Below are 14,313 nucleotides of genomic sequence, written 5' to 3'. Positions count from 1 at the left end.
CCCCCCCCCCTCCCCATGTCCACGTAGTATTTGGATGGCCCCTAAGCAGTTCGAGTAACGGGTATTAAAATTCAAAACAAAAAATTCTCAATTTCAAAATTAGCTTTCTGAAACCTCGAAATTTAAAATCTGTAAATTCTTATGATCAAAAGGAATATATTTCATCTAATCTTTGATTTACAACATCCCAAGTACAAATTTAGATGTATTTAATCGCAAAAAAAGTCACAGATTTCGAATTCCAGACTTATAAATCGCTAATATAAGAATTTAAAACAAAATTCATTCGTAACTTTTTATTCACATTGAGTATCCCGTCTAACAATGAACCACTGACGAGGAAAACCAACCCATCTCATACTTACTTTACTCATACTCTAGTAGGAGCCAGGGGTAGACCTGTTTGCCGTCGTAGGTCCTGTCGATTTCGATGTTGCATCTTATGTAGAATTTTTCGCCGATTTTAAAAATCGATGGTGTTTCTTCGAGAAATGGGTCAATTTTGAGATAATAGCATTTGAATTTTTTTTAATTAATCAAGTAGACCGCTTACAATTTTATGATTTTTACTATTTTTCTTTCGCGGTCGTGTGGTGTGTATGTTTTGCGAACAAAACGTTCCTCAGACAGATTTCGATTACTTTAATTGTTAAAGCAGAAGATGAACAATCAACGACAAAATATCAGAGGAATTGAAATGCACCAATTTTTACGTAAATATTAAACCGACGAAAAAAAGGTTAACTTTTCTACTTCTACTTGGCCAGGCGGAACTTTTTTTTAATATGTAAGTTTTCAATAAAAGTGAAAGATTTCGAAAATTCGACGTCAATATAGATGAAAAAAATCTATACAAGGTATATAGTGTCGTTTTTCTCGAAAAGAGTTGATTTTATTGAAAAATATCAAGGTACAAAACTTATTATTTTGACTGAGCACTATAAATTTATCTGAATCTCTTTATTCATATTTATTTATTTAGAAAGTTAATTCAAATAATTAAATACATGAACTTTATTCCATGATATCATTGGCAATTATAAGTGAAATCTTGCAACAAAAATCAAGTTAATAGTATGAAAAGGCACTAAGATATTTGTTTTCTAAAATTACGGAGGAAAAAACAATTATTGTATAAACTAGGGGCAAGTATAAATTGAGTCTTGATCTGAACTTCTAACTGAGGTAGAAAGTTGTAATAAGCTCAATAATTTCCATACATTTTTATTAATTAAATGGCTATATTAACAACTTTGTAACATTTATACTTTGTTACAGCGCTTTCTTTTTTTAAGTAAAAAGTAGGTCGAATTTATTGCGTCCCGGCGACAAGGGCGTCGGGACGTAGAGTCGTAGACAAACCATTCAAGCCAAGGCAGGGGCCCACAAAATGGTTTGTCCACGTCTACGACTCTACGGCCCGACTCCTTTGGCAGTGGAAAAACTTTTTGGCCGTTTATGGTCGTATCATGTACTTTTAAAAGGGGTGCTGAAATACTGTAATAAATTCTACCTACTTTTTACTTTAAAAAAGAAAGCGATGTAACAAACAAAGTATAGATATTACAAAGTTTTTAATGCAGCCATTTAATTAATAAAAATGTATGGAAATTATTGAGCTTAATTACAACTGTGTACCTCAGTTAGAAGCTGAGATCGAGACTCAATTTATAATTGCCCCTAGTTTATACAATAATTGGTTTTTCCGTAATTTTAGAAAACAAATATTTTTGTTCCTGTCCATACTATCAACCCAATTTTTGTTGCAAGATTTCACTTATAATTACCAATGACATCATGGAATTAAGTTCATGTATTTAAGTATTTGCATTAACTTGGTAAATAAATAAATTTAAATGAAGAGCTTCAGATAAATTTATAGTGCTCAGTCAAAATAGTAAGTTTTGTACCTTGATATTTTTCAATAAAATCAACTCTTTCGAGAAAAACAACACTTTATACCTTTTATAGATTTCTTTCATCTATATTATCGTAGAATTTTCGAAATCTTTCACTTTTATTAAAAAAAGTTCCGCCTGGCCAAGTAGTAACACTTTTGTTTCAAACTTTTTGTTTTCGGATTAATATTTACGTACAAATTGGCGCATTTCAATTCCTCCGACATTTTCTCTTTGATTGTTCATCTTCTGCATTAACATTTAAAGCATTCGAAATCTGGCTGAGGGACTTTTTGTTCGTAAACATATACACCAGACGACCGTGAAAGAAAAATAGTAAAAATAATAAAATTGTAAGCGGGCTACTTGATTAATAAAAATAAAAATAAAAATTTAATGCGATTATCTCAAAATTGACCCATTTCTCGAAGAAACACCCTCGATTTTCGGAATCAGCAGAAAATTCTACATAAGATGTAATATCGAAATCGCCAGGACCTATAATGGCATACAGGTCTACCCCTGGCTCCTAGAGTATCAGGAAAAACCATGATCCAACAAACCATGGTCCTGCCAATTCGATTGGCAGGACCTCATTCTTTCTTTCAAATACAATAATTTTTGCTTCATTTACGTTAATGTTAAGGCCCATGCTCTTCATATTTGCATTCAGTTTGTTCAACATTCTTTGCAAGCCTTCAATTGAGTCTGCCGTAAGTATCTTATCATCTGCGAAAACTATCCCATGTACACTTACTGTTTCGAGCTGTACACCTTCTTCGTCAAAGAGTGCTATTCTTAGACACTTGTTCATGAATATAATAAACAGCCATAAGGACATGGCGCATCCTTCTAATACCTTGCATAATATCGAACCAGTCACTTAGTTTCCCATTTACCCTTACACTGGCTGTGCTACCCGCATATAGATTGTTTTTATTGCTTTTAGATGTCATCCATTGACTCTGTATTATTTCAGGATTCCCCAAAGTTTACTTCTATCCACCTTGTCAAATGCTTTTTCTAGGTCAACAGACGCATAGAAAATTTTAATTTACATAAATTTAATTGATTACTAATATCGAAATGTAAGTTTTGAAATAATTATACTTCTTTAAATCGATTTCAATATTTTAATAACTGTATTACGTATTTCATCAAAATTTTTTCAAGAAAGCAGAGCAGGTATAATATGTAAAAATAGAAGCCCTCGTTTTAATACCGAGGCTGAGTTTAAAGTATTTTAAATACAGGCCATCGAGTTCAAAACGATTCTTTTACCATCCGAATCTAATTCCTTTGAAGTAACGAAGATGTAAACGAGGGTGCCAATGCAGATAGTTAGTTTGCTTGCCTTTCCAGAGTACTCGACCTCGAAAACTCGAAATGATCCGATTTTTTTCAAACTTTATGAATTAATTGTTCTTATCAATAAAAACATCTTATGGGCGCAGGGTGAACTCGGATGAACTTTGCAGGAAACGTCTCACATTTTACATGTACGTGAAATGAGAGTACTATTTTGTTATTGATGTACTCTTACATCATGCAAGGAGCCCCAGATTCATAGAATTGTACATAATTTATTGGACAAAGATTCTGCGGGGGCTGCACTATTAGATTAGATGGATTAGCAACTTAACGGCGGGGGTCTGTTTTGACTGCTAGAGTTAGAAGAACTGAGGGTACTAACTAATTCTAAATTCAAAGTTAAATATTCCCATTTAGATTGAGAAATTTGAATTTTATTTATATATAATTTAAGTTATGAAACTTTAATGCTGTATTTAATAGAATATTAATTTTCATTCAAAAGATCATCGTTGTGCTAGGTCACCTTTTTCAAAGAAATTTACTCATTTCAAAATATAAACTAAATACACTTCTATTACAAAGAGGGCAAAAATAACACAAACTTGTTGCTTTTAAATAATGTAATTATTTACCACATTGTAATGAGACATATAATGACATATAAAAATACAACATTTCGTTTTCATTCAATTAATAAAATTAATTTATTAATTACTTACACCCAAATATAATTTGTATTCCTTTTTAATTTTTTTCATTTGTGAGTCGGTGGATATATAGAACATCGAAATAATGGACTCTTTCTGAGTTATAATATTAATGCGGATTTCCAAAAACATTTGATGTAAAAAATCTTCTATTTTTTGGGATATCAGATCTTGTTTGTTTCGTGATTTGTTTGAGTGAAGGTGATTTTCACCTACGCTGTTAAGTAGGTGTCAGTTTAAAAGGTTTCATCCGATGATCTGCCAATATGTGTGTAACGTATTTCGGAAATGTTCACCAATGCTTTGAAGTGGAACGAAACGATTTTTTAGAATATTATTTTAGAAGCCTAATACCAGTGGTTATTTGATGTTTGTACGGCAGAGGTCTCTGTATTGTACGGTTGATAAGTAGAAGAACTACTATATCATAATCAATTTTTATTATGCGAAATTAATTGTAAACGCGAGAAAAATAAGTTCTAAAAAATTCACTGCGGGCTGGGTTTGAACACCAACAATGAAAATTTTAGAACTTGTATTTCCCTAATTGGTAGCACCCCACACATATAATGAGTAAGTTTTTGGTTCAAACCCAGCCTGTAGTGAATTTTTTAGAACCTATTTTTCTCGCGCTTTCAATTAATTTCACATAATAAAAATTGATTATGATATAGTAGTTCTTCTACTTATCAACCGTACAATACAGAGACCTCTGTCGTACAAACATCAAATAACCACTGGTATTAGGTCTCTAAAATAATATTCTATCATCATAATGAAACGATAATAGTTATATATGAAATTTGACTTTGTAAGTTTTTATCAAATCTCTACGTTTTGTGACCTTCTGTGTAAAGAAAAAAAAGGATTTTTACGAAGGTGTCTTACTGTCGGCTATATGTCTGTTTATACGCACGATAACTTCCGAAAGACTGATCATATTGGATTGAGATTTGGCACACATTTTTAAGGCATAAAAAGAAAGAACAAGTTCGAGAAACAGCCAATTTTGACCAATTTTTCTGGTTTTATCCATAAAAACTATTTCTTAAAAAATAAAACATTTCATTCCCCTCAAAACTAGGCGAGATATGAAAAAAATATTAAGAACCATAATTGGTCAAATAAAAAAAATTCACAAATTTTTTTAAAACTAACGAAAAAAAGTTAAGAAGCAGAATTGTTCCTATCAAAAGATGATACAATTTTTTGGAAGCCATGTTTTTCATAAGTTACATATTTTTCCTTTTGATCGTAAAAAATATTATTAAAAATTCCATTTTTCAGCCAAACTTTGCAAGACACGAAGTAAAAAATCTCAAAATTGCTTATGCAAAAAAGGTTTTACGAATGTGTTGGCTCTTATTTTTGGATGGAAAGTTTATTTTTTAGTTTAATCGTAAAAATAACATTAAAAAGCTAACAAATAAAACGTTTGGAAAAACCACACGAAATGAGAAGAAAAAATGAACAAAAAAAGTTGTTCTCATTTTTATCGGAGTTTCAAAATAAAGCCCGAGAACGAATTCAAATTGCGTATTGTTGGTTTAAATATATTATTTCTATTTGAAACTCTTTCGTACTATGAAGCAGAAATATACATTTAATTCACGAACAACCATTTATTGCTCTTTAACACTTAAATGGTACGGTGAGCCAGGAGGACTTGCTATTGTATCATTGCCCCTCTACTCAACAATAAGAACAGAACTCTAATACTGTAAAATGAGTTTGTTCTTTATAAAAATACATTTTTAAATCATCCTGGGGTTGGCGCTGACCCGCCGTACCATTCGAGGGTTAACTCTTGAACTGTGAGTTACTTTACCTTATAATGTAAGGCTAAGTGGCTCACTCATAAAAACAATCGGGTTATAACCCTTGGTTAGCGCCATGTAAGCCATATAAAGGCCCTTTAAAAAGATAATATTATTTAAACAAATAAATATATTTTATATTGCAATAGAAAGAGTGGAAATAATATACAATAATATCCATGATTTACACTTGTACTCCTAATAGCCACACCCGTAAAGTAATATAGTGTTCTCCAATTTCTATTCACCCATATAATCCTTTAGATATTCCCTAATGCATGTTTTGGAGCATATTTAATAAAATATTTTTAAAATAAATATTCAATTATTCTTATTAAAAAAGTAAAAGTAAAAAGAATATTCTTCTCATGACTTACATTAAGGCATTAACATTTTTTTTTATGCAATCTAAAATGTATTTGTTTATTTAGAAATGTATAGGACACCTATATATGTACATTTTTATGGGCACCCGCTAATACATTGATTTCTTAAATATATGAACTTTCAATGGCTCCTACACGTACATTGAGGTAGTTTCCAGATCAATTTATTTATGTAAAAATAATATATAAAAGTATAATATATATAATATATAATATATAAAGTATAAACCTTCGAGGGTGCCTAATATATTTATTAGGAAACAATATTTGTTTAAAATAATTAATCCATTGTAGCTTACAAATATGCAAGTGGGCAACTAATTAAATTTATTGCAACCTTTCGTCTAATTATTAGCTGCATTTTATTATTTTAGTAATTGGTTCATCTACACTCAAATTTTATATTAAAAATATTACTTGTCGATTTAGTATTAGTCTTTGTGTGACAAGTTTTATATTGGCGAAACTGTTTCCCAATTTTCATTAATTTGACAATTTCATGTTTGTATATACAATAGATTAAGATATGATGATTTAACGACATGCAGAATTAGGATACGAGATGGCAAAGAGGGGTTATGTATTAATAGCGCGGAATGGAATACATTTCATACTTGATCAAAAACGTGAAAGAAGATTAAACATTTGTAGAACTCTTAGACGAAGAAGTAGAACAGTCATAAAGTTCCTTCGGCTTTAAAGAACCTATTCTTATCATGTATCTCGTTCTTCGCACTCGATTTTGTCCAAAATGTAAACTTTTCTACATTATGTTCAACACTATTATATCAAATGCATACTACATTTATTTATGTAACTTGGCCTGGGATTGCTTATTTTGATATTGTAAAATAAAGTAAAAATTTTATTTGTCATGATTAATTTAGTACAGTGAAACTCTTCTATAGAGCCGATATTTAGGGCTGACAGTGGGTGGGAACTAACTCATTATAGCCCACCCCGATTTTCTTGTTCACGCTTGAGTGCTCGTCTGAGTGACAACCGCAGACCCCGCGTACACCGCGCAGCTCCTGTTACACCAACCTACGGCATGACGTCAATTCTCGGAAGGGCTATAGTAGGGAGGGCTATTAAAGAGTATTACTGTACCTGTTTCTTGTTTTGGATTAAATTTTATTCTCAGCTTTCCTGAAAATCTTTCATTTAAATAAAGGTATATTATTATAATTCATAATGTAAATTGATATTGAAACCGACGTATTTTCATTGTATTGTTTCTATAATTATTTTAAAAAGTGCGCTTCCTATAGAAAAAAAATTTTGCCATTAAAAACATTACTTTTTTATTTTTAATGCAATTTTTTACGATTAAAATAAAAATATGTATCTTATCAAGCAATTATTGATGAGAAATTTCTAGCTCTTTTTGGGTGAGCAGCTTTTGTGTATTAATTTTTTGTAGCTTGTTTCGTTTGTCCAAAGAGTTAATTATTTTATTTTCAATGTCATTTTTTACCATTAAAACAAAAATTATGCGTCCTATAGAAAAGTGATTTATAACCAATTTTTAGACCTTTTTTGGATGGGAAATTTTTGTTAATTCATCTTCTGTTTTATCTAGAATATTTAGACCGCAAGTCAGAAATGTTCATTTTTCATTATTTTTTTGTGCGATCAAAATGATGTTTTTCCATTTTTCAAGAAAATTCAAAATTTTTTTTTGAAATTCCTACAGAGGGTGTAAAATTTCACACAAGTCTAATAGCTTATCGTTACATTCCTTAGAGGGTTTTGTGTTTGCTACAATAGCCTTTATTTTTTGTTTATAAGGGATACGTTGTTATTTATAAGTTTTAAAATCATTTTAAAGCTAGTTATGTTACTGAAACATAACTAGATTTATTTATAACCTAATTTATATGTATAAGACATATTACTGTTCACTCTATAATTTGATTATACGATTACAATTATAATACGATTATAATAATTACAAAAATCGTTCTGCAGGACAAATAATGTATTGTATTCATATGCAAATTTTTATCAATATAGTTCGTGTGTTAGAAAATATGATCCACTCATCAAATTTTCACTAACTTCTGCAAGACAAGTTTTTAACGAGTTTCTTTATACAGACTAACCAAATTTCCAAAACTGTTAATCTTATACTATTGCACTTTTCATACGTTATAACTAACGAAACTGAACCAAAACAAGATTTAATACAAAGTTTAACATTTATGAAAAATTAAATAATCGCTAATCTTAAAATTTTCTATTCAGGGAAAGAGATCGTTAAATATACCCGACAATAAGCGTTAAATAGAGAAAAAATAATATTTGCAGATTTCAGCGTAAAATTGCAGATTATTCTATTCTTTTGAATACGCGATTTTTCCATCTGTCTAAAATGTCATCATAAGAATAGGATATCCCAGAAACCAATTCATTTATATTTCCGTATCGACTGCCACATACTTTCGGCGAGAAAACTATAGGCATCTGCCTTTGAAGCTTAACAACTCAGTAAAAAAAAATGCTAGCGCAACAAAAACACTCATTTAAAAGCTGAAAGTGTTCTGCGTTAATGAGCTTGAAGATGTTAATGTAAAAAAATTTTTGAGCTTAGCAGACTGAAAAATGTGAAAAAAGTAAGAATTTTCGGGAACATTTAAGAACAGTCAAGTTTAGAGCATTATTTCTTATACAAGGGGCGATGGGAAAAATTTGAAAAAATTCATGAGAATAAGGAAAACTGTTGTGAACTATTTTCAGCTGATAAATTAAAAAAATAATCAAAATTGTTGCTTAAAAGTACAAAAATGTGCAACTATATTATCTTCAGTTCTAATACAGATATTAAAGCGATTCAAACTGCAAAGTGTAATGCATAGGCTCTGTATTTATTTTCAATTGCCAGTAAGGATGTGTTAGTCTTATTTTTTGTGAAAATCCCGATATTTTTAGACATTTTTTTGTTGAAAAACAAGTGACAGAAAGCAGGGGGGGTCCGTTTTTTTACTACCGATGGCTGGTCCCTTTCTTTGACCCGTGATCAGGTGCCATCCAAGCATTCAGAACTAGGGGCCCAAGAATGGCACCAGCGGTCGGCAGTAAAACAAAAAAGCCCCCCCTCCCCTGCTTTCAGTCACTTGTTATCCAACAAAAAAATTGTTTTAAAATATCGCGATTTTCACAAAAAAGAAGACTAACACATCTTTCCCGGTGATTGAAAATAAATACAGAGCCTATCAATTACAGTTTGCAGTTTGAATCGCTTTAATATCTGTATTATAACTGAAGATAATATAGTTGCACATTTTAGTGCTTTTAAGCAACAATTTTGATTATTTTTTCAATTTCTTAACTGCAACTGGTTCACAACAGTTTTTCTTATACTCATGAATTTTTTCAAATTTTTTCCATCGCCCCTTGTTTAAGAAATAATGCTCTAAACTTGACTGTTCTTAAATGTACCCAAAAATCCTTACTTTTTTACATTTTTCAGTCTACTAAGCATAAAAAATTTTTGCATAAACGTCTTCAAGCTAATTAACGTAGAACACTTTCAGATTTTAAATAACTGTTTTTTTGTTGCGCTAGCATTTTTTTGACTGAGATGTTAAGTTTCAAAGGCAGACGCCTATAGTTTTCTCGCCGATAGTAGTTTCCTAATTCCCAAAAGAGAACGTTTTTTCAATATCTTTAATTCCTTCATGTAGAATATAAGTTTTAAAATTTTTAATTCCTATCAATTCAAGTCTGTCTCTCTAGATTGAAAATTATTTTAATTCACACATTTGAATAGATTTCTGTACAGAATTCTTTTTAATGAGAAATAATATATTAAAATATAAATAAATATAAACTGAAATATTTTTCGAATTTATAAGTTATAAAACGATTTAATAATTTTAAAAAAAGTTAAATAAACGCTTCCGTTACATTTTACTATATCGATTGAGAGGAATAGCATTTTCTTTTTTTCTGTTCCCGTTGAGGGATTTTCAGACGAAGCAAAATTCGCGTTTTTATACGAATAACAATTTTTTATTCCTCTGAATTCAACGCTTATTACTGGGTAAAGTATAAAGTTACAGGTGAGCCAGTTTCTCCCACGCGCGCTGCTTATGCCCAGTTTACGGTAACTTTCCCACTAATCACAGAAAAACCTATTTTTTTATCAGTTACTTGGAATAAACCCATTGCTTAAACAAAAATAAATTGTTTAAACAAATTTATCTTCTTAAGTATGTATTAAAACATATGCACTTTGTCGAATAACAACCATTTATGGCAAAAAAAGGAAGAAACAGGGATCATGAGTGCAAATTTGATGAGAAATTGTAATTTTTTTATATTTTGGGAAATTTGCGGGGTACCATAACAGGGGGCGGTGGAAATTTAAAATTTAATTATGTTTATCATAGATTATTCCTGCGCGATTTCCAGAAAAATGTTCATAAAGATCAGCACATTTTTTTTTTAATTCTGATACCGTAAATCGTATTTCTCCGTAAATAACACTTTTTACTTGTTAGTTTGACTTAAAAATGCATCATGTACGAGTATACATTTGGTCATTTGGACCACCCTAATATGGTGTGACTGTTCGAAAGAATAAAAATAATTTCAAATGGTAATTTGGACAAATTAAAATGACCTCAAATATTAGTTCAGAAAAATTATATTTAGATTTAAAGCGGCCATTGAAAAACTACGTTAGCCAATTGAATTTTCTACAAAAAAGATTAATGTTCTATCTAAAAACTCCGAATAGTACAAAAGTTTCCCTGAACATTTCTGGAACATTCCAATAGAAGATTCGGACAGTTCCGAAAACTGTTCCAGCCAGGTTCCTGGGAAAAGGTGAAAGTTGAAGCGTGGAAGGGAAGGCTAAAAACCCTATTTTTGGGATTCTTTTCTCTCTAAAAATTGATAATAATTTTTCAGGATAAAAGTGATCATATTGTTGAATATAGAAGACTTCAATCTTTTAGATGCTTTTTATTAAGTAATTCAGAGATTTTTTTGAGCAAGTTGCAACCAAAAGAAGTGAGGGGTCTCGACTGTCGGCCCTGACTTTAGTTGAATTTTTAGCTAAATATGATCTCAGGGTACCGTGCCGTACCTGACGCCTCAGCTGGCGCTTCCTACTGTAAGGCTTTCGAACTCGAGCTCGCTGCTCCGCGGGGCGGTGTGATGTTCAATAGACCGTGGGCTCACAACGTAATGGGAGCGTGATACGGAAGGCCAATTTTCACAAATTCTTCGTGCTGCATTTTTAATGCAGTTCTATAGCATTAAAAATGCAATCGTAATGCCTACGCCAATGACCCACGCTGGGTCTGGGAAACTTGACATTCGTCACGGTAATAAAGGTCGAACGTATCTCCGCGGCAAAACATAAACTTTAACAATAATAAATAATGGGTACTCTAAAGTAAAGCGATTTTGTTGTTTAGTTTTTATAATCATATTCATCTTTATTACAACTTTCTACGATAATCAGAAGCTGAGGACGTGACACTGATTATGAATATTTATAGCAGAATAAGTTTTGTTTTAATTGAAAGTGGCTGACGCCAATTCATTGCACAATACTTACTTTATTCGTGTATTAATTTTGAGCTCACCTTCTTTTAACTTGCTAAAGATACAGCAGGTGATTGAAAAAATGGGAAAAAGAAGGAAAAATGCGAATAACCTGGTAAATATTAACATTTTGAACAAATACTTCTTATTCATCTTGGAGTATACCTGTAATAGAGTACCTTTTGTCTCTTAATGATTTTCGAAAAAATCACTTGTTGTCAATAAAAAGGGCTTTTTATTGTTATGGTATTTCTTTAATCGATGCTTTCTCCAAATATATCAATTTTATCAAAAAATTATATACCAATGAAAATATGCATCTCTGGGAGTGGACTAGCTTTTGTTTCAAACTTTTTCTTGTAAAATCAATTTCAAGAAATTTCACCTGAATGTCCGGTGACTGCGAAGCCGCCTGGCAACACTTTTGCATCCAGGTAAGTGCCTGGCAATGCGCAGGTGCTATTTCTAATGTCAGCCCCTACATGTGCACCAATTTTCAACCTTATCCGAGTCACGTAAGTTAACTGCCAAAAATTCGCACCTTTGACAGGTCGTCACAGGTGAACGCATCCACTCACACCTGCCAGGCACCCATTTTTACGTTCCTCATCATCAGGCGAAAATCTCATGTGAAAATTGGCCTTATCCGTATCACGCTCTTATTTACGTTGTGATCCCACGGTCTATAATCGGAGGCTTCTGTATTACGTTGCGTTGGAAGGTTTACATTTTAAACTAAGTCCCTTATTTGAATTTCCAGGAGACGGCAATTATATTGTAATTTGTCTTTAATTTTATGCAGTTGAAAATTGAACTTATAATTTATTTTAATATTCAACCGCTGAGAATTGAAATTTGAATTGTCAATTTATTTGCATTTTGAGCCATTGAAAAATGAAAATAAAATTTTCAACAATTAAATATTTATTTTTAAAATCTTTAATTTGTAATTTCCCAAAAAAAATCTTGAAAAGAAATTTGCGTTTTTAAAGACATTTTTCATTGGAATAGGTGCTGAGATATCTAGGCAGTTGTAGTGTCGGTGGTTTAAATAAGGGACTTGATTTAAAGTTTAAATTAAACGTACTAAAGAAATATAATACAATAGCCTCCGGTTGAGTACCACAACGCCTCGTCGAGATTCAAGTTCGAGTTCAAGCGCCTTAGAATGAGAAGGGTCAGCTGAGCCGTCAGGCATAGTACGGTACTCAGACATCATCTTTAGCCGAATTTTCAATCAAGAAAGATTAATTCTTAACAAAAACTATAATAGTTGATATTTCTACCAAGGAAGTATTTTATTTTTTAATCAAAGACATTCGAAGTTAACAAAAAAGATGATTTGAATTGTCAATCAAAACACAATAATATTTAACCTAACAGTTGCATTTTAATCTAAAAATATATCACTTCTACTAAGACTTGAATTTTCAAACTAAAAAGATAAATTAACAACAGAGTAGCTCAATTTTCAACCAGAGAAGATTTTTCATTCAAAAGAGAACAAATGTTTCAAGTAAAGTATTTCATTCTGAAAATATGAATTTTCAACCATAAAGAACATGAATTTTCAACAGAATAGTTAAGTTTTAATTCGAAGAGATGGATCAATAACTAAAAAAAATCTAACAAAGTAGTTTAACTTTCAACCAAGCAGTTAAATTTTTAATGAAAAACATTAATTTTCTACCAAAAAATATGAATTATCAATGAAAAATTAAATAGTTGAATTTTCAGCTAAAAAATTAATTTTTGACCAAAAATAGAATAGTTAAGTTTTCAGATAAAAAGAATTTTTTTTTAATAACAAAATAGTTCAACCTTGCCACTGAAAAGTATAATTTTTAGCCACGAGATGAATTCTGAACCAAAAAGGTAACACTAGGCTTTTCAATTCGACATAATTTTCTTCTACGGAGCTTGTTTCGTATGTATCCCTAATAAAAATTGCAGGGATTTCAGTTTGAATTACACAGCCACACAAAAAAAAACAGTGTGCGGATCTGGTAACAAGACACACGTATTCCTATGGATTTTGGGGCGCTTAATTCAAATTCGGTATCAAAAATCACCCATCACGTCATGGTTGAGCCATGACCTTAAAAAATGACGAAAAATCATGCACTGAGGCAAATAAATTTCAAAATAATGCCAGTGATGCAAATTTTCACTTTAAAAACATGTCGACAACTGTGAAGGATCAACCCTTGCCTGATATCAACTTATTTAACATAACTTTACCCAACAGAACCTGACCTCACATAACCTGAATTAACAGAAATTTATTGAACTGCACGTAAAGCTCTGGAAGCATATTTTCCCAGTAGCAAATGTGTGCTACATCGAATGGGTCAACTCGAGCCTAACCTAGAAATAAATATAACCTAGCCAAACCTAACCTCACAAAACACAATTAAACTGATTGTGTTGTCTCGTTGTGTTTGCGGTACCGTTTGAATCAGCTTGGGCTTAACCTGGTTAGGCTAGAGTTGACCCATTCGATGTAGCACACATTTGCTACTGAGAAAAAATGCTTCCAGAGCTTTACGTGTAGTTCAATAAATTTCTGTTAATTCAGGTTAGGTGAGCTCAGGTTCTGTTGGGTAAAGTTATGTTAAATAAGTTGATATCA

The sequence above is a fragment of the Belonocnema kinseyi genome, chromosome 9, assembly GCF_010883055.1.
Source record: "Belonocnema kinseyi isolate 2016_QV_RU_SX_M_011 chromosome 9, B_treatae_v1, whole genome shotgun sequence".
NCBI lineage: Eukaryota > Metazoa > Arthropoda > Insecta > Hymenoptera > Cynipidae > Belonocnema > Belonocnema kinseyi.
This window is presented reverse-complemented; position numbering follows the sequence as displayed.